This window comes from Canis lupus, chromosome 2 (assembly GCF_011100685.1).
Source record: "Canis lupus familiaris isolate Mischka breed German Shepherd chromosome 2, alternate assembly UU_Cfam_GSD_1.0, whole genome shotgun sequence".
Classification (NCBI taxonomy): Eukaryota; Metazoa; Chordata; class Mammalia; order Carnivora; family Canidae; genus Canis; species Canis lupus.
Window position 1 is genome coordinate 81,988,587 of NC_049223.1, and position 18,104 is coordinate 82,006,690.

At 53.6% G+C, this 18,104-nt stretch overlaps 1 protein-coding gene across 5 annotated transcripts in view; it reads right to left on the bottom strand.

Annotated features, from left to right (window-relative positions):
• KAZN (kazrin, periplakin interacting protein) overlaps positions 1-18,104 on the bottom strand; it is a 1,012,902-nt gene that overhangs the window by 166,405 nt on the left and 828,393 nt on the right. The window lies entirely within an intron of this gene.

Consider the following 18,104-nt stretch of genomic DNA (forward strand, 5'->3'; position numbering starts at 1 on the left):
AGAGAGAGAGGCAGAGACATAGGCAGAGGGAGAAGCAGGCTCCATGCACCGGGAGCCTGATGTGGGATTCGATCCCGGGTCTCCAGGATCGCGCCCTGGGCCAAAGGCAGGCGCCAAACCGCTGCGCCACCCAGGGATCCCTGTTTTTTTCTTTTCCTTGCATCCCCTATACCCGGCATCCTAGCAGGTGACCTGAGAGACCATGGTAGGAAAAAAAAAAAAAAAAAAAAAGCAGAGAGGAGATTATAGAAGGAGCAAATAAAGAATTATTTGTGTCTATGGGGACAACGCCTTCAATTTCCAAGCCAACAACAAACCAACAAAAACAACAAACAGGACATTCCGTGTTCCCAGGCCGCCTGCCCATCCCTTCATTCCCCGTGGGCGGCCCGCTGGTTCCATCTCCTCTCACTGAGTTTTCTGTAAGAACTTTGCCTGCATTCACCTGGGCTTAATGATGCCATTTTCCAGAACATCTCTAAAGCTGGCTTTTAAAAGGACCTTTTCAAAAGCTGCATATTCGGATCCCCTTGGAAATAACGTAGAAGATAAAAATTGCAGTTCTCCGAACCTCAGGTTTCCTGGCCTGTAAAGTCATACGTCCATCAGAGCAGGTCCTGTGCTTGCCCACGGCGTCCTCGGGAGGCAGCGATGTTGGGCGCATGCTGCAAGTCCGTCCGCACAGGCTTTCCAGGTGCTTCACGCTCTGCGGGGACCCCGCGTCCCTAACCCGCCCGGCAGGTGCGTGCCGCGGTGTGTGTGTATCACATCCACCTGCGTGACCTGCCCTGGCCAGGCCCATCAGTGGAGACAGCCTGCCACCGCCGGAGACCCTCCCAGCCCTCTGGAGAGGGGGCTTCACCAGTTCAGGGCCATGTCCCCATAGCTCAGCATGTCACTCTCATCCCCTCGAAAGTGTCGGCGCCGACTCTCAGCTTTGGTCAGACCGACCGGCTAAACCTTGTCACCCAGGGAGGCATCTACGGAAACACAGCTTTAACAGTCCTTTGAGCCTTGATCTTGGACACTGGGCTGCAGGGGGGCTTCTCCCACTGTGGCTGTTCCTGGGGTGTGACCTGGATGGACCCACCCGCTAGCAGGTCCTCCAGGCTTCACCTCCAAATGTACCTTGAATCCAATGGCTTCTTACCACGCCACCTGCTGCAGCCCGGGGCCAACCTGCCTCCCTCTTTCTCTGGGACCGTGGCAATAGCCTCCCGGTGGCCTCCCTGCCACCACCTTGCTCCTTTTCTATCCAGCCTCCACCCAGAAACAGGACTTATAGCCAATCAGACCATGTGACCCCCCTGCCTAGAACTTTCCACCGACTTCCCTTTGTTCTTTAGGCAAACTCTGAACTGCTGAATGTGGCATAAATGGCATGGTCTATCCCTTTCCTGATGCTCCCCGAATTCCATCCTTGCCCACTCTGACTTCATTCACTAATCTCCACCAGCCTCATTATCTCGTGACTAAGCCAAGCTGCTTCCCACCTCAGGGCCTTGACACGTGCTGCACTTCCTGCCCAGAGGGCTCTTTCCCTGTCCCGTTTATGCCCCAGTCCCTCTCCCCGTTCAAGTCACAGTCAGATGCTAGCTCTCTAGAGGGCCTGCCCCCCTCCTCACCTGAAGCAGCTCCTCCTTTCAGTTTGTCCCCAGCTGATCATCCCACTTTCTTTTTTCTTGTGGCACGGATGCATCTCAAGATCATTTGCTGGATGCTCATTGGTTGTCTCTCTCTACCATACAATAAGCTCGCTGAGGACACAAGCCATCTGTGTCTCGTCACCACTGAGTCCTGGACCCTGGAACAGTGCCTGGCACAGTGCAGATGCTCGTCATTTGTTGAATGAATAAATCTGTGGACAGTTTGGGCAGCACACCCTGGCAGGCATCGTATCCGACCCTGGAGTCGTGGCGGTCCGGGTAGGGAGGCTTTCTTCCCTGGACTAAGCACGCCAGCAACCCTCTCCTTCCAGTGACCTCCCATGTCCAGACAACAGCAGAAACCAGCCAGACTTCAGCCCAGCAGCAGCCGTACGCACCTGCGAGGTCCTCCCTATGAGCCAGACCCAGTGCCTAAGCTCGTCCCAGGCATGCAAGCCTCCCGATGACACTACAGGGCAGTTACTACTCTTGTACCCATTTTGCAGATAGTGAAGTGGACGCACCGAACGGCTTCAACTCATGCCAAACAGCAGAGCTGGCTATAGAGCCGGAGCTCTCACCTCTCCCGGTGAGCACCTGCGAAGTGCAGGATCTCCCCCGGGGGAGGTCAAAGCAGAGCTCGAGGCCGGGAGGCGAGGGCCCCGTAGGGAGCAGTTCTGGGTTGGGGATGCTCCTTCCTCTCAGCAGCCACCACATCTTCACAAACCCCACGCCACGGGGGTGCTCGGCGGGGAGCTCACAGGTGCAGCTGCCGGGGCGAGCGAACAACCGAGCGCCCTGGGAGTGTGCGGGTCAGCAGGCTCTGTCTCCCCAGCCAGCCCAGTCCTCCCTGCAGACTTGGCCTGAATCCCATGAGCCTTCTGCGAGAGCGGCCCCAGGCCTGGAGCAGTGGAAGAAGAATGAGGGAAGGAAAGACATTACTTTGGTGGATGGAGGGGGCGGGCAGGAAGGCAGGATTATGGCTGGCTTTTGTTGGCAGAGGGGACGGGGCGGTAGGAACCTGCCACCTTGAATGGCCAGGGCGGAAGTCCAGGGTCACAAAGGGGGAGTGAAATGGGGACACTGCCTCTTAGGAGGGCTGTTCCTATCCTCCGAGGGTGCAGAGGAGGTTGTGGAGTCTTGGGTACTCTCCAGAGACCCAGAGGAAGAGGAGGGGAGGGGAGAGAGGGGGATGGGGCAGGGAAGGAGACAAGAGAGGAGGTGGGGGAGGAGTGGAGAGCAGGGGGAGAGGGGAGAGGGATGCCATGCTGGGGAGACTCAAAGCCTGCGTGCATGATCTTGGTCAAGATAGTGCACCTCTCTGGGATCCCTGGGTGGCGCAGCGGTTTGGCGCCTGCCTTTGGCCCAGGGCGCGATCCTGGAGACCCGGGATCGAATCCCACATCGGGCTCCCAGTGCATGGAGCCTGCTTCTCCCTCTGCCTGTGTCTCTGCCTCTCTCTCTCTCTCTGTGACTATCATGAATAAATAAATAAAATCTTTAAAAAAAAAAAAAAAAAAAAAAAAAAGATAGTGCACCTCTCGCTCAAATTTCTTGGGACACTGACACTCGCCATGTGGAAAGAAAGTCGTGTCTGTAGTTCATGAGTCTAACAGAGGCCTGACATATCACAGGGGCTTGATAACCTTTCATTCCCTTCCTATTTGCCTCCCCAACCTCACATTTGGAAAAAGGAGATTGAGCCTGGGAATGAAAATGACTTCTTTCCCACAAATCATTCCTCTTGGCCCAGACCCAAGTTCACAGGCCTCAGCTACGGGCAGCATGTACCCCGAAACCCAGGTGGAGGGCCCTGACCTGCAACAGGTCAGGGGCTGGCGTCCATCTGTAGGCTTGCCGAGGTACAGGGGTGCTACAAAAGGGGGGACCCATCACCAGGTGTGGCCACAGCCCCAAGTCTCCGGGTGCCCTGACCCTCAGCTGGCAAACTACCTCCCCCGTCCCACCTGCGAACCTGACCTAGTGGAACATTCCACGTTCCCTGTCATTAGGATCCCGAGCCCCTCCCTCATCAGCACGCATCCTCAGGTGCCTCTCTGATGATCCTGTCCACCCACAGTCGGGAGGCCTGAGTCCCCAACAGGGACAGTGGCAAGCTGTAAATGACACATCAACCTCGGAGGAGCTGGGGATAGAACCAGCACGGCCCGATCGGCAGAGCAGGGCTCCTTTTACTGCCTTGCCCCAAATCTGAGCTCACTGTCGGCGGAAGGCTTTTTGTATCACTCCTGGGAGCAAGAGGGAGTCTGGGAGATGCAATCAGGACGCTGAGGCATGGCCAGTTCTGGGATACATTGATGGTTCTTAGGGGCAAAGGTACAGGGTCACTCGTCCAACCAGTCGTTATAGAGGAGCCACTATGTGCGGTGCTCTCAAGGCTGCAGGTACCAGTCCCTACCCTCTTAGGGTTTTTGTCTTGGGGATCATTCTGCAAGCCGTGCCGTGGCCAGCCCATCACTCCACTGCTTTCCTTTTCCCCTCTGTGCAAGGGCCTGGGTCGTATAAACTGCCTGCCCAGCTCCACACCTCCGTGTGTGTGCACGTGTGCACACGTGCGCAAAAGCATGTGCACCAGCTGTTCCCTGCAAGCGAGAGGTTCTGACCTTGGCCTGACATGTCGTGCTCCTTCTGCCAGCTGACCGAGGCCTTGCCTGCTCTCCCCTGTCCTGCTCTGACTCCCCGACACCATCTGCTCTTCCGCTTCCGTCCCCGGCTCCAACTGCTGACCAGTGCTGAAGCTGGATGCTTCGCTTTGGCTTCTGGAGCCCGGACTGTATCTTCCTCTATCTGCACAGGCACTCCTAGAAAGGCCCCAGTTCTGCCCCTGTGATGGACCGTCTGCAAGCCTCAGGCTCACTCGGATCCCCGACTTGTGCCAACTCCTGGCTCCTGCCTCTCGTTCTGCTCGGGGAAACGCAAGTGCTCGAGTTAGATGGCTTCAACTGCTTCTTCCCCGGTGTAGAATCACTGCGCCATTTCCTTTCCCGTAGCGACTAGGGGGTAGCTTTGCTTTCAGAGTCGTAGCAAGGATGATGGCATAACAGGATGCGTGTGGGTGGAGGGCCCTGGGGAAGGCGACTGAGAGGTCAGTTCATCTGAGTAGTGGGTTTTGCTTTTACCTGTGCTCACTCCTGGGCACCATTTATTAAGCCCTGTGTCAAGTGCTTTACATACATCATCTCCCTTAGTTCCCTCTTAACAACCCGATGGAGTAGGGGCGATTACTGTCTCCATGGACTAGACATCATGGGTGTCTCCTCCACACCTGTGTGAAGCGTGATCAGACCTGGGCCAGCTCCAGGGATGAGCCCTGCTTTGGTTTAAGCAAGTGGTTGGTACAGTGTGATCTGAAGGCTGCTGGGCTCCCCGAGACCCTTCCCAAAAGTCTGTGAGGCCCCCACTTCCCAAGCCACATATATCTGCATGAGGCTGGACTGTCTTCCTAAACTACAACGCCAACGACATACTATTGCAACGGCCTGAGCGCAGAAGCAGCGCAGGGATGAGAAACCTGCTGTCTTCGGTGGAGCCAGATTTTAGGGAGATTTGCAAACACGTAAAATAAATGCCACTTGTTTCAGTAACTTCCCCCCCCCTTTGGAAAATGTAGCTGTTATTCATAAAAATACGTTATTTCTATCCACAAAATGTAATGGGTTCGTTGTTATTTTTACAAAGAATAAATATTTGATCTTTTCAGTTTTAATTTCTACAGGGTGACATGGACAAAGTGAATCCACAGAAACAACAGCTCGCAGGAGACCTAAGTTTTAAAAGTGTCCTGGGGGCAGGGGGGTGGTGGGCAGGTGGTTCCGATTCTGCGGATGACGATGCCGGGTCTCGGGGTGATGCTGCGGTGAGCGTGCAGCGGGGGAGAGCGAACCCCGGGGGTGCAGAGCCGAGAGCATCAGCAGGCATGGCGACGGAGCTGCGGGCCCAGGCCACCGCCATCTGAGGGCAGCGTCATGACTTAATGCACATCCTTATCTTCTATGCCAGTTTGGATTCGGATGCTGAGCCCTTACAGAGGAAGGCACTAAACTGCGAAACTTTTACATCTGCAGAACTTCCTCTTTCACATCCGAGGAAGCTGAGGCCCGGAGAGGGTAAAGGTGTGTGGGTAAGTGGACGGGCCAGGACCCACACCCACCTCGCTTTGTAAGCCTTCATTTTCCCACCATGCTTTTCCCTGTCCAGAATCCAGATCACAAGAAGATGCCGAGGGCTGCGGCCGCGGGAAGCGGGGCGGTTGGTCTCAGATACTCAGGAGCGCCTCCCAAAGTCCCCCTCCTGGCCTCAGAAACGACCAGCTCTCTAGCCCACCTCTAGGGGCGTCGAGGCTGGCCCTGGGTCTGCTCCGTCCAGCCCACCGAGCTTGCCCCCCACCCTCAGGATTCCATTCTTTGCCGACCCGATGAGACCAGGGTGCTAGTTAGAGCTCGGTTGCAAGCAACAGAAACCAGGAGCGGCTAATTCAAGCAGAAAAGGCGCGTGTGTCTGGCCAGCTCATGCATCCCCCGGAGGGTGCGGGAGACAACCGTGCAGCGTGAGACACCAGGGCTAATGGCCCAAATCAAGCCGGGCTCCACTGCTGGGCGCAGACGCTCTATCTGGCCTACCGCTACTACCCATCATGGCCCCATGGCTGCTCCCATCACAGCCTTGGGAACCGGAACCGAATTTGCACTTCTTGCCTCTTCTTTGGGGGGCTGGCCTCCAGGTCTACAGGCGAGACGGTGGAAACTAAGTCACTGAGCTGCAAGGGAGGCTGGGAATACAAGTAGCCAACACTTTTGGACTTGATGGAGGGGCGCAGATTCTTCCTTAAAGTACTTGGAGCTTCTCCAAGCACAGAAAGGAGGTTTGCACGCCATGTGGACCAAATGAGTGACAGATGTCTACTGCAGAAATATGCTCTGGGGAGCCACTTGGAGCTCCCACACGGTAGGCGTGGGGGGTAAAAGCTCCTGAGTGCCCGGGGAGCAGGTTTTTCCCAGGGACAAATGCATGGCTTTTGGCAGGGATTTGGGCTGCCAGTCATACCGCACAGTGGGTCCCTCGGCTCTCTAATTAAGTACAAAGGCAAACCCAACAATAACCAGGGCCATGCATGGGCTCAGACCGCCTGAGCTCAAAACCTGGCTCCGTCCGCTGATTTAGCCTCTGTGTGCCTCAGTTCCGTCATGTAAAATGGAGACAACTAGAGTCTCGCAGGGTAGGGTAGCATTAAGCCGGTCAGAAGGTTCAATAGGTCAGGTGTCTGGCACCCGGCCGTTATCCGTGACCTGGGACATAACAGCAGAGGGTTCCGTTGTGTGTGAGCCACGTGGAGCCCGTCTGAAGCCACCTGCCACCCTCTTCGCTCCCACTGCACAGGATCTGCTTCTGAGATGGAGGAGCAATAGCAAAGCACTCTGTCTTCTAGAAAGCTTCCCTGACCAGCCCAGGCCCCAGCGGTCTCTCCCGGCGTTCAGTGCCGCCAGCATGCACTCATTCACTCATTCCCCTGACCAGTTCCTCCCTCGTGCCTCCTCTCCCGGCCCCCCAATGCCTTACCAAGCTCTTGAACACTGGCCTCCCTCCTCTTGTAGTGAGAATCTGGCTTTCCTCATTTGCTGTCCCTTCTCCTGAATGCCCCCCCCCGCCCCCGATCATTGCCAGGCCAGCGTTTCCTTGTCATTCAAGTCTTAGCTCCAATGCCACCTCCTCTGAGAAGCCTTTTGGACTGTGTGAAGCAAAGCAGCTGCCCCTTGTTTTCCCCTTTACTTTCTCCTAGTCTCTGGCCCCTGGTGCTCTGAGCTGACCTGACTAGACTGCGGGGGCCGACTGTGACAGGCGCTGTGGCGGTGGCCCAGGCCGGGGAGCAGGGTGGCCCGGATTCAGGAACGGACATTCTGACGCCGGGCACCAGGTCTTGGAGTACCTGGTGTAGAGTCACTGTGTGGTGAAGGGCTGGAAAGACTTGGGGCCCGAGGCCGGCAGTGAACAGCGGGGCGCCCCTGCTGCCAAAGCCCCGTCCCCAGGAAGACGAGCCCCCGGCTGGGTTGGACATCCGCGGATGCCGAGGGCAGGCATGGCCCTGGCTGGCTGGCACCCCCACCCCCACCCCCAGAGCCCTGGTGTGACCCGAGGGAGGCTGCTGCGGCCATGGGAGCTTCAGCAGCTGCCACGGGGCTGGGAGCCGCGTTAATGAGAGGGCCTGCTGATCTGGCGGCTTTGCTCATTAGGCTGCGAGGCTCCAGACCCAGCCAAGGAGAGGAGTTGCTTACACTAATCAAGGGCCGTCTGCACTTCCTTGGCGGGGCTGCCCAGGCCCGAGCGGGCTGCGTGCGGGGCACGGCAGGGGAAAGCTGGGGTGGGAGCATGGGGGTGGATGCCGGGGCCCCCCGGCCAGCTCCGGGGCTGCTCCCTGGATGCCGGGGCCGCCCTCTGCCCCGCTGCAGGGAGAAAGGCTGGGATGATGCAGAGGCCGCAGGGAGGAGGGGAGAGGAAGGAGAAGGGGCACGGGCCACAGGCACCGCTTAAGAACCGCTCTCTGGAAGGCGCCGCGCAGGAGGGGTCGGGAGCCTCCCTTTGCAAAACTCAGCCCAAGCGCTGGCGGCAGACGGGGTGGCTCAGGGCCTTATGGGCCTGGACTCCGTGCCTGATGGGGATGGCGCCCTGGACGCCCTGGGACGGCCGGGCAAGCCAACCCACCGCACGCCAGCAGGGCCCGAGAGCTGCCCTCCCCAGCCCCAGTCACCCTGGGGACCCGCGTGCAGCTTCACCCACTCATTCGCTCAGGCAGCACCTACTGTGTACCCCGGACCAGCCCCTGGGAACACGGGGAGGAACGGTGCCAGCCCTCTTGCCTCGGAGGAGCGTGGCGTCCCAGCCAGGACCACACACCTGCAATGACGTGACAGAGAAGTGACGTCGCACGGGCTGCGGCGGGGCATCCGGGAGGCCAAGCAGGCTCAGGAGGTGGCCCCTGAGCAGAGGCGGGCAGGGTGTGTCACAGCAGGGGCTGACATTCACAGAGCAAGGACCACGTGCCAGGCCACGCGCTGCCCCCACTGTCGCGTCCAGGCTTCCCAGGGACCCTACGCCGTGTGACTGTTAAAACGTCTCCATTTCACAGATGAGCAAACCGAGGCACAAAGCGATTAAGAAGCTTTCTTGGCATCGCACAGGTGGTAAGAGGCAAGTCCAGGGGCGGGGAGGAGAAAGCGGTCCAGAGAAGAGGGGACAGGGTCTGCAGCGCCGGGGACGATGCCGATGCCGCCGCCGGAGGGGCCCCTGTGAGGGCTGCGGGCCGGGCCGGAGCCACGGGGCTGAGGGAAGGCAGGTCAGCCTGAGACCCGCAGCCAGAAGACGGAATTGCCGATCGATTATACCTTCGTCCACTACTTAGCACCTCCCTACCGTGGCTGGGGCAGGAGCGGGGCTCCGGCTGCCTCATCGAGAGTTCAGATGTGTCTTCTTTTCACCTAAGATGAGCTTGTCATTTGCACGACTTTGAGACACCTCAGGAAGCGAGGCTGTGTGTCCCCAAGCTGGGGGCAGACTTTTGCATGCAGAGGGTGCCTCCCGTGGGAAAGGGACTTTTCAGACAACTCCGGCACCTCAAACAGAGGCTTAAAGGGGACAGATCAATCCGGCCTGCTTTGAGCTCCAACCCTCCCTGGCCACCAAGCACTGGGGTCTTAGGCCAAGTGGTGTGAACAGCTCCAGGCTCAATATGATCAGAAGTTGTCCCAAGGCTGTCTTTTGGGGCCCGCTGGCCTCCCTGTCGGGAACGTGGAGGTGGGTGTGCTCATGCCAGGGAAGGGAGCGGGGTCGGTTAAGGTTAGGGGAAGGGTGAGGGTGGAGGTCTTCGGACGTGCTCTGCGCCCTCCCAAGCTCAGCGAGGCCTTTGCTTCCCTGGGGGGCCCCAGCCCCTTCCCCGGCCAGATCCGTAAGTTTCTAGCCTCCCTGGGTAGCTCTTGTCATGGGAGCCGTTTCCCTCTATTTCTTAGAAAGGATTATTTGCTTATGGTGACCTCCTGCTGTAGACCGTCAGCCTCATGAGGTTAGGGAACAAGTCTAACTTTGCTCATTATTACACCCTAGCACCTAGCATGGAGCCTGGCACGGAGTAGGTGCTCATAAATACTGGTGGAAAGGATGCATGAATGAGGGATAATCTTGGCAGATCGATGATTTATCCCTTCCTCTTCCTCCCTCCCTTCCTTTCTTCCTTCAGGGAACTTTCTCTGGGGGTGCCGGGGATATAAGCTGAGTCGGAGGATTTGGTCTGGGCCCTGGCCATCAGATGGCCGGGCCTGCAGGAGGCCCCCCTGCCCTATGGCAGGAGCTCCCTAGGCCCATCCACCCACACCTGAGGAGGCCGGGCAGATCTAACCCTCAGAGTGGACACAGATGGTGGGTGATGATGCCAGACCAGTAATTCAGAAGCCTGCTTTGGAGACACATTCTGGAAGTTCCCTGCAACCTTCCAGCACCTTCTTTTCTACTCTGTTGCTCACAGAGCCTATAGGAAAAGCCTGCAGTGGGCTCCTGTGGGCTGTCAGGGAGGGGAGGTTGGATGCTGGAAGTGTCGTGGGGGAAGCCAGCCTTCAAACAATCCAGGGGTTGTAGGATGTGGGGTGGGGGTGGGAGGAGAGAGACAGAGAGAGGTGCCTCTAAAAGACAGAGGACTGTCTTGCCATAAGGAGGGCACTGGGAGGGCATCCAGATACTGGGTCATCAGAGATGACCCAGAGGCAAGCCCCAGGCAGGGACTGAACTCTCTCCTGCTGGGAGTGTTTTCTCCCTGGAGTTCTGGGAGGATTTAGTGCTTGTGGCAGGTGCTTGCCTGGGCTCCCGGGAGACCTTGAGCCTCCACTGAGGCCTTGAATGAGAGCACAGATGAAGCACACATGTGAGCAGGGCCGCCACGTGGCTGCTCTCTGCCCGCCACCTTGAGAGGGCACTTATTTCTGGGTGTCTGCAGGGCTTGCAGACCCTTCAGAGGGAAGCCAGAGAGCAGAGGCAGGAGGGAGCCCCAAACTCCCTTCAAACTGCCTGGTAGCTCCTGATCGCACCCACAGGCAGGGCCAGATCCAAGAGCAGGAGACACCGTAAAACCTCACCCAGTTAGACCCCAACTACTGCAAATCCCAGGATGCTTCTTCCCATCCCACTCTAACTAGGAGATTACTTTAGGGATGACTTTCTGATTTTATTTTATTTTATTTTATTTTATTTTATTTTATTTATTTATTAAGATTTATTTATTTATTTATTTGTGAGAGACACAGAGAGAGAGGCAGAGACACAGGCAGAGGGAGGAGCAGGCTCCATGGCGGGACCCCAATGTGGGACCCGATCCCGGGACCCCAGAGTCACGCCCTGGGCCAAAGGCAGTGCTAAACCACTGAAGCTACCCAGGCTGCCCATGACTTTCTGATCTTAAAAGACGAATCTACTCATTCCATGAAAGTTGAACAAATCAGAGAAGTTGAACAAAAAGAAAAAAGGATACGTCACCTATAAAAATCACACTTTCCTGGTTGTTACCTTTACTGGCTTTTTTTTTTTTTTTCCTCAAACAGATGACAACCTAGAATTTTCCAGAAATCAGGTGGCACTACACAGCCTATCCTGCCTTTTTAAATTAATTAATTAGTTAATTAATTAGGTTAAATTCAGCAATATTCCACGGACATATTCCCATGCAGATTCATACAATTTTAAAGTGGTGGTTTTCAATCCCGCACGTGCATCAGACGCACTACAAAGTTGGCCTAAGATGTATAGATTCCTGGGCCCCACCTGGAGACCTATGGGCAGATCCGCTGTGAGGTCTGGAAGTTTCTGTATTGAAAGAGCCCCTACGATGACTCTGATTCACAGAACCCTGATCTATACACTACCTTTAAAAGTCACCCTTCCCTATATTTTTAGAAGGTGAGAGAGGGAAAAAAGATTTCAATTTGCTATCAGGAATTTTTAAAGCTTTAGCTTTTATAGGTATTAAGGATACAGATAGTTGGCCGCAAGTTATGTTTTACTGGATTGTCTTTGTATTTTCACCTGATAATGAATAAAGTCGAATTCTCAGATCATTGATAGCACAGGGCCTGGGTCCCCACCATGGTGGTAATTCAGAGCAAGTAATAGAAGAGAGGATGTCTTTAGTGGAAGGGATGTTTCTCTTTATGTAGGAAGAAAAAAACATTTTTTGAAAAAGAAAAACACATCCTGCTTTTGGGGGGATGTCATGGATTTGGCAGATTTGTTTCTTTTGTCCTTCACTTTCCGTGACACAATGTCCCATTGATGGGGACCCATGGCCAGTCTGAGTGTGGGACTGAACACTGTTCTTGGGTCATGGGGGGCTCTGAATGACATTTGCAAGATGGACTTGTCCATCAGGAAAAAATAGGCATCGGGAAGAAGGGGCTTCGCACACAACTGAAAGCTCTTCCCCTAGGGGCCACACGGAAAGGACCTCCTGCTTCATCTTCCATGAAAGAGAAATTTCAATTGCCCAGACCAGCCTGTTTCCAGAGTGGAAGCATCCCAGCTGACCGAGCTGGGCTCACTTACCCTCACTTACCCCAAACCCAGACTTGCAGAGCTGGAAGAGGACAGGTGATTGTTTGGCAAGTCCCTAGAAGCCCCATGGGTTCCCATGGTGAGCTTCCCGAAGCGGATCCTGACTCTAGGGTTTGGCGTCCACCCACAAGGTGCTTGTCACTGATGTCACTACAGACGGTCTGATAGTCGCCGTCATATTTGTCGTGTTAAGATCGAGGGCGACAAACCTTTTTTGTAAAGGGCCAGAGAGTAAACATTTTAGGCCCTACAGTCTCTATGGTCTCCATCCCAACTACTCATCTCACACTGTAGGCCAAGGCAATAATAGCAGCCTGAGACAATATGCAAATGAATGGGTGTGGCTAGGTTCCAATAAAACTTTATTTATGGACCATGACATTTAAATTTTACATAAATTTCACTTACGAAATATTCTTCTTCTGATTTTTTTCCCCCCAGCCATTTAAAGATATTCTTGTTCAGTGGGCTGTACAGGGGGGAGTGAAAGGGCTGGATATGGCCCCTGGGCTGGGTCGGGGGATGGGAGTGCAGACTTTTCCAGAGTCAGGAGCTGTCTCTAATAGGATAGCAATTCTGTCCGGGGAGACAATGAGTGCTAAGGCCTGGAAGCCATCTCAGTTTGGGTTTTCCCTCCAAAGCAGATCCTGAGGCAAGGATGTGGGCACAGTTTATTTGGGATTTGGTCCCAGGTAGCAAGGAGGGGGGAAGGGATGGGTTAATGCTATGACAACTGGGGTCAGTCCTCTATGGCTTTCCTAGAGACTGACACACCGAGCATTGTCTCCAGGGAAGGGTGAAGAAGCCGCCGTGTTGCCATTCCAGTTCCTGGATGCCACCGCCCGAGGTCGCTCCGGAGGCATTAGGTCTCAGGCACCTCTGACCCTGCTCCTGGAGGTGGGTCAGGGATGCTCTGTGGCCATGGCATGTGCTCAGGCGGAGACCCAGGAAGTCACTGGCATGAATGAGAACCATCTGCACAGGCCCCCCGGGGAGGACAGTGGTGATGGGGTGAGGACAGGGACACCCTCTAACTGGAAGGGCGGCTCGATAAAAGATCCTACATGATTCTATCATCCTAACTGACAGGGGACCACATGGACTCCTTTAAACACACCCCAGCAACGCCTTCTCAGTCTGGACCTGGCTGCCCTGACCCAACCCACACCACATTGCCCACTCTGTCCCTCTGCTGCTGTTGGACTCTGGGATCCGTCCCACACATCACCTGTGGTCCCACTTCTCTCCTCCCTGAGCTGGACGCTCTCTGAGGTTACCCTGCTCCGACCCCCAGGGCCCCGCCCTCCCAGGCAGTGCCTCTGCAGGCCTTGCTCACTCCCCACTCCCCGGGGATAAACCAGAGCCAGCCTTGGCCCATTTAAGTGCTGTGAAAGGGCATGGCCCCGGGGCCAAGTCTTTACTCAACACTTAATTAATCAATCGCCACTTACAATATAATATCTACCTTTTTTTTTTTTTTAAAAGCATTGACTATATGTCTAGCCTTGTGCTAAATGCTCTCCGCACATCATCTATCACCCTTCCACACATCCAGGGAGGCAGCTTTTGTCATTCCCACTCAGCAGACTGGATTAGGCAGGTCCCAAGATCACAAGGTCAGCAAATGCTGGGATTTGAACCCAGATCTATTTCCAAAGCCCCTGTTCTTCCCTTCAAAATCGACTCTTGTGTCATATTTGATACATAGACAGTAATATGCACAGGCAGTTATGACCAGGGACTGCGGGAGGGGAGTTAGAGTTTCAGTTTTGCAAGATCCTAAGAGGTCCAGAGAGGATAGCGGTGATGGTTGCACAATAGGAAATGGCTATGATATGGTGACTTTCATGTGATATGTATTTTGCCACAATAAAAAAAATTGAAAAAAAATATACAACATACATGCCAGTCATGAATGCTAATAGTGAAGTATACATCTGTGCATCAGCATCATTAGGATGCTATCTATTTGCCTCTCCCTTATTTCAAATCCTTGCCTTCTCCGTCATGGGTGGGTACAGTGGAAGGGTTTGGGGATTATCAATCCTTTCTTTAAAAAAGATCTTATTGAATCAATATGTATTCTTAACAACATGTTGTTTAGTCCCACTTTTTTTTTTTAGCTTTTCAAAAACAGCATCAATATATGTAGGATATATATCCTCTGTGACTTGCTTTTTTTTTTTTTTTCATTTAATGTTAATTCTAAGACTCCTCCATGGTGATAGTGCATCTATTTCATGGCTTAATGCTATTCCATTAAGGGAATATATCACAATTGCTCAATTTTTTTTTTCTGATTTCTTCTTTTTGTAATTATAAACCTGTAAGCCCACTGGGGTAGACTGCTATTTTTCAGAAATATTCACTACTCCTCTCTGGGGGAAGACTATTATGTTTTCCCCCTGATGATGGTGGCTTTGACCTTGGGACTTTCTCTGGCCGATGAAATGTGAACAGAATCAGTGAGTGTCCCCTCTGAGCACAAGCTTTCAGCGTCGGCGTGAGATTTGCCCCTTTCTCTTTTTCCTGCCAGCGTCTTAGATAGAGGCTGCTCCGTCAGCCTGGGTCCCGGAATGAAGATAGCACAGCTGTACTGGACGGGAGTAGGAGTGAGAAACTCTTGTTTGAAAGCTGTGGAGATTCGGCACCATTTGTCACTGCAGCATAACTGATCCTATCCTAACTAATATATCATATTCTTTCCACTGTAACCCAGTGATTTCTGGTGTAGGGGTCAGAGGTTGCCATTTTTCTGCAAGACTGAACTCGTCAGTAACACATAAAGCCGTATTCAACAGGTTAAATGGGGTCTCACCCCCTTCTGGTATGTGTATTGACAGTGACTCATTCACTAACAACTAGATAGTGCTTTGAAGGTAATTAGCATTTGGGGGACCGGTTGGCACCTTTGACCTGAATTCTGGGGTCCTTCACTTTCCTCCTCCTTCCCCCAGGCCTTTGAGGTTAACACTCATGCACAGAAGGTCCAGGAGGCAGAGGGGGGCAGGCTGGAGCTTCTCCGTCCTTAGGGTCCCAGCGCTGGCAATGCCAGCTGACACACAGGAGGAAAGAGTCGGGGAACAAGTCTGGGCTGGGGCTTTTGTGCTGGAGCCTCCCAGGCGGGGAGGTTCGCAAAGCACTTCCCCAGGCAAGGCGAGTTCACCCCAAACCTCGTAAAGGTGCTCATGTGCTGGAAGATGAGACAGGAATGTGCCCGAGTCAGTTCTTTTCCTTTTCTCATTAAAGCCGCAGCAATGAGGAAGGACACATGGAGCTGCGTTGTGCGTCCCTGTTTGCTCCCCACGATCACCCAGAGAGGCCGTTAGGAAAGTGGCTCATTCAGTGCCATTTTCGTTCCTTGTCACTTTTCTTCTTGTTGCTTTTTCTTTTTTCTTTATTCCTAGTTCTACAGAGGGCCCCTTAACTATTCCCATCCACACAGCCTGCCGACTCCTGCATCTCCATACCCACACCACAAGGAAACTGTAATGAGAGAGAGAGAAAGAGAGCGCGAGTGTGCGTGCGGGGCCAGAGCAACTAATCCATCCTAATGATAAAGATCATTATGGACACAAAGAAGGAGGGGAAACAGCACATTTCATTGTAATTAGGCTCGAAAGCTCATTACTGGGAGCAGGGACGGAAAGTGATCAAGTAGTTGCACCCTGAAAAATGCCTCCTCCAGATTCCGCCGGAGCATGGCAGCAAGGCCTACAGCGCAGGGCCCACAGCTCTCAAACCGGAGCTCCCTGGGGCCGTGCTGGGGGACGGGATTCACAGGGAGGGCTGTGAGTGTTTTTTAAGAATCTAAAAAACACTTCATGGAAATTATTATTTTACTCCCGATGACCCCGCATAGGCAGACAAACAAAAAATGTCCAGCTTCTTCGTCTAGGGCTGGAATTCTATCAGCCTAGTGGTAATACCGGCTCACTCAGACCAATCAGAGGTCTCACCAGTTGTTGATGACATTGTAAGAATTTCTGCGATCGCAGTGGTGGCCCAGGCTCCACCTGGGATCAGGGTGTTCCTACGGAATGCAGCCATGGATTCTTCATGGGGAGGCTCATGCTCTGCACAGCCAGCCAGGTCTTGGCTCCATGGTACGGGGGAGAAGAATACGTTATCTCATCAATGTAGGGGAAAAAAATCTTTCAAAACCTGGGGTCCGTGAAGAGTCAAATAATAAAAGGGGTCCTATATAGGGAAGGGGGAGGGGAGTGAAAGTGGAGAAAGGAAGGGTCCTTTACTAATACCAAGCGCTATGCTAACTGCAATACACAGATAACCTCATGTAGTCCTCACAGTCACACCTGGGGAGCTGTGGTGGTGGTGGGTCACACTGCAGTTCATTTACCGAGTTTTTATGAGCACCTACTAGGAACTAGGCGCTGTTCTCAGTGTTGGAAATACAGCAGTAAACAAAACAAAGGGTGTGCAATACACGAGTAAACACACACGTGTTTAAGTACATATGTGTATATACTACGTGGGTGCATGTCTGTGTATACGTGTGTATGTGTGTGTGTGTGTGTGTGTGTAATACGTATGTATGTAATTCCCAACTAAAGGTGATTTTATCTCCTACAGGACATTGGGTCTATGGAGACTGATTGTCATGACTTGGGGAAGGTGCTACCGGCGTCCAGTCAGTAGAAGCCAGGGGTGTGGCTGGGAGAAGGTGGTTTTTGAGAGAGGACCCTTGAATACACTGGCATCGGGGATAGAGTGGTGACCAGACATAACGCTAACAACATTTTAGTGCAACAGACAGGCATTCAACCAACAGTCACATGCATAGATACATGCTTAGCGTTTTGATGAACGCTACGAAAGACAATAGGGGGCAACAGTGACAGTCTTTGAAGAACCTGGCTGAGATTGGTAGACTCGGAGAATATTTCGCTGGAGAAGCGAGGACACTTAAGAGGGATCCCGAACAATAGTAGGAGTCAACCAGATTGGCGGGAAGGGGGATGAGTGCTCTCCACAATGAGCTCAGCAGGTGCAAGGGTCCAGGGGCAGGCGCTGGGAGCTCTGGAGAATCGGACCGGAAGCCAGACTGGCTGGGGAGAGGTGTGCAAAAGGAAGGCAGGAAGGGCCACCCTTCCCCAGGCTGCACTCCTGGGTTAACCTAAGCGAAAGCTCAGTGATTATCTCATTTCCAGATTAATAAAGGAGAATTTAGGGATAATGTTATTTTTGTTGACTCTTGGTAACTTGTTAAAGCGTTTTTTGGAGAAGGCGCGCATAATGACTGGATACCAATGGATAATAGCTTCCTGCCGGGCATTTTCCTGTGCAAATAACGTCCTGCTCTCCCTGGCTGACCCCTCAGTGAGCACAGCTTTATGCTGCATGGTAAATGGTACTCAGTCTCAGGGGCTACGGTCCCCTCTGCCCTGCCCCATGGGCCGATGGCTTCCACCACCATTGGTCCCGCTCCCAACCACACTCCTCCTTTGCAGGCTCTCTGATAACACCGCTTCCTGCTCCATTATGGAAACTGTTCAGGGAAACGCAAGAGGTTGGTCTGGCCTCCAGCTACACACAGTGCAGATCTCTGGACCAACAGCATGGGCTTCGCCTGGAATTTGCTAGAAATACAGAATCTTGGACCTAAGGGCGACTGAATCCAGAGCTACCTGAATCAGAGTTTGCATTTCAATGAGAGCTCCAGCTGATTGCCATGCACATTGAGTCAAGAAGCACTTCTCTAAAAAAAAACCCTCCAAAAATGCACTCCATTCTGGGTTTCTATGACTCCAGAGACAAATCTCCCCAATTTGGAGAACTTGACAGTATATATGCTCAAATCAAAGCCACATAGTCCACACTGCTGTTATACATTAA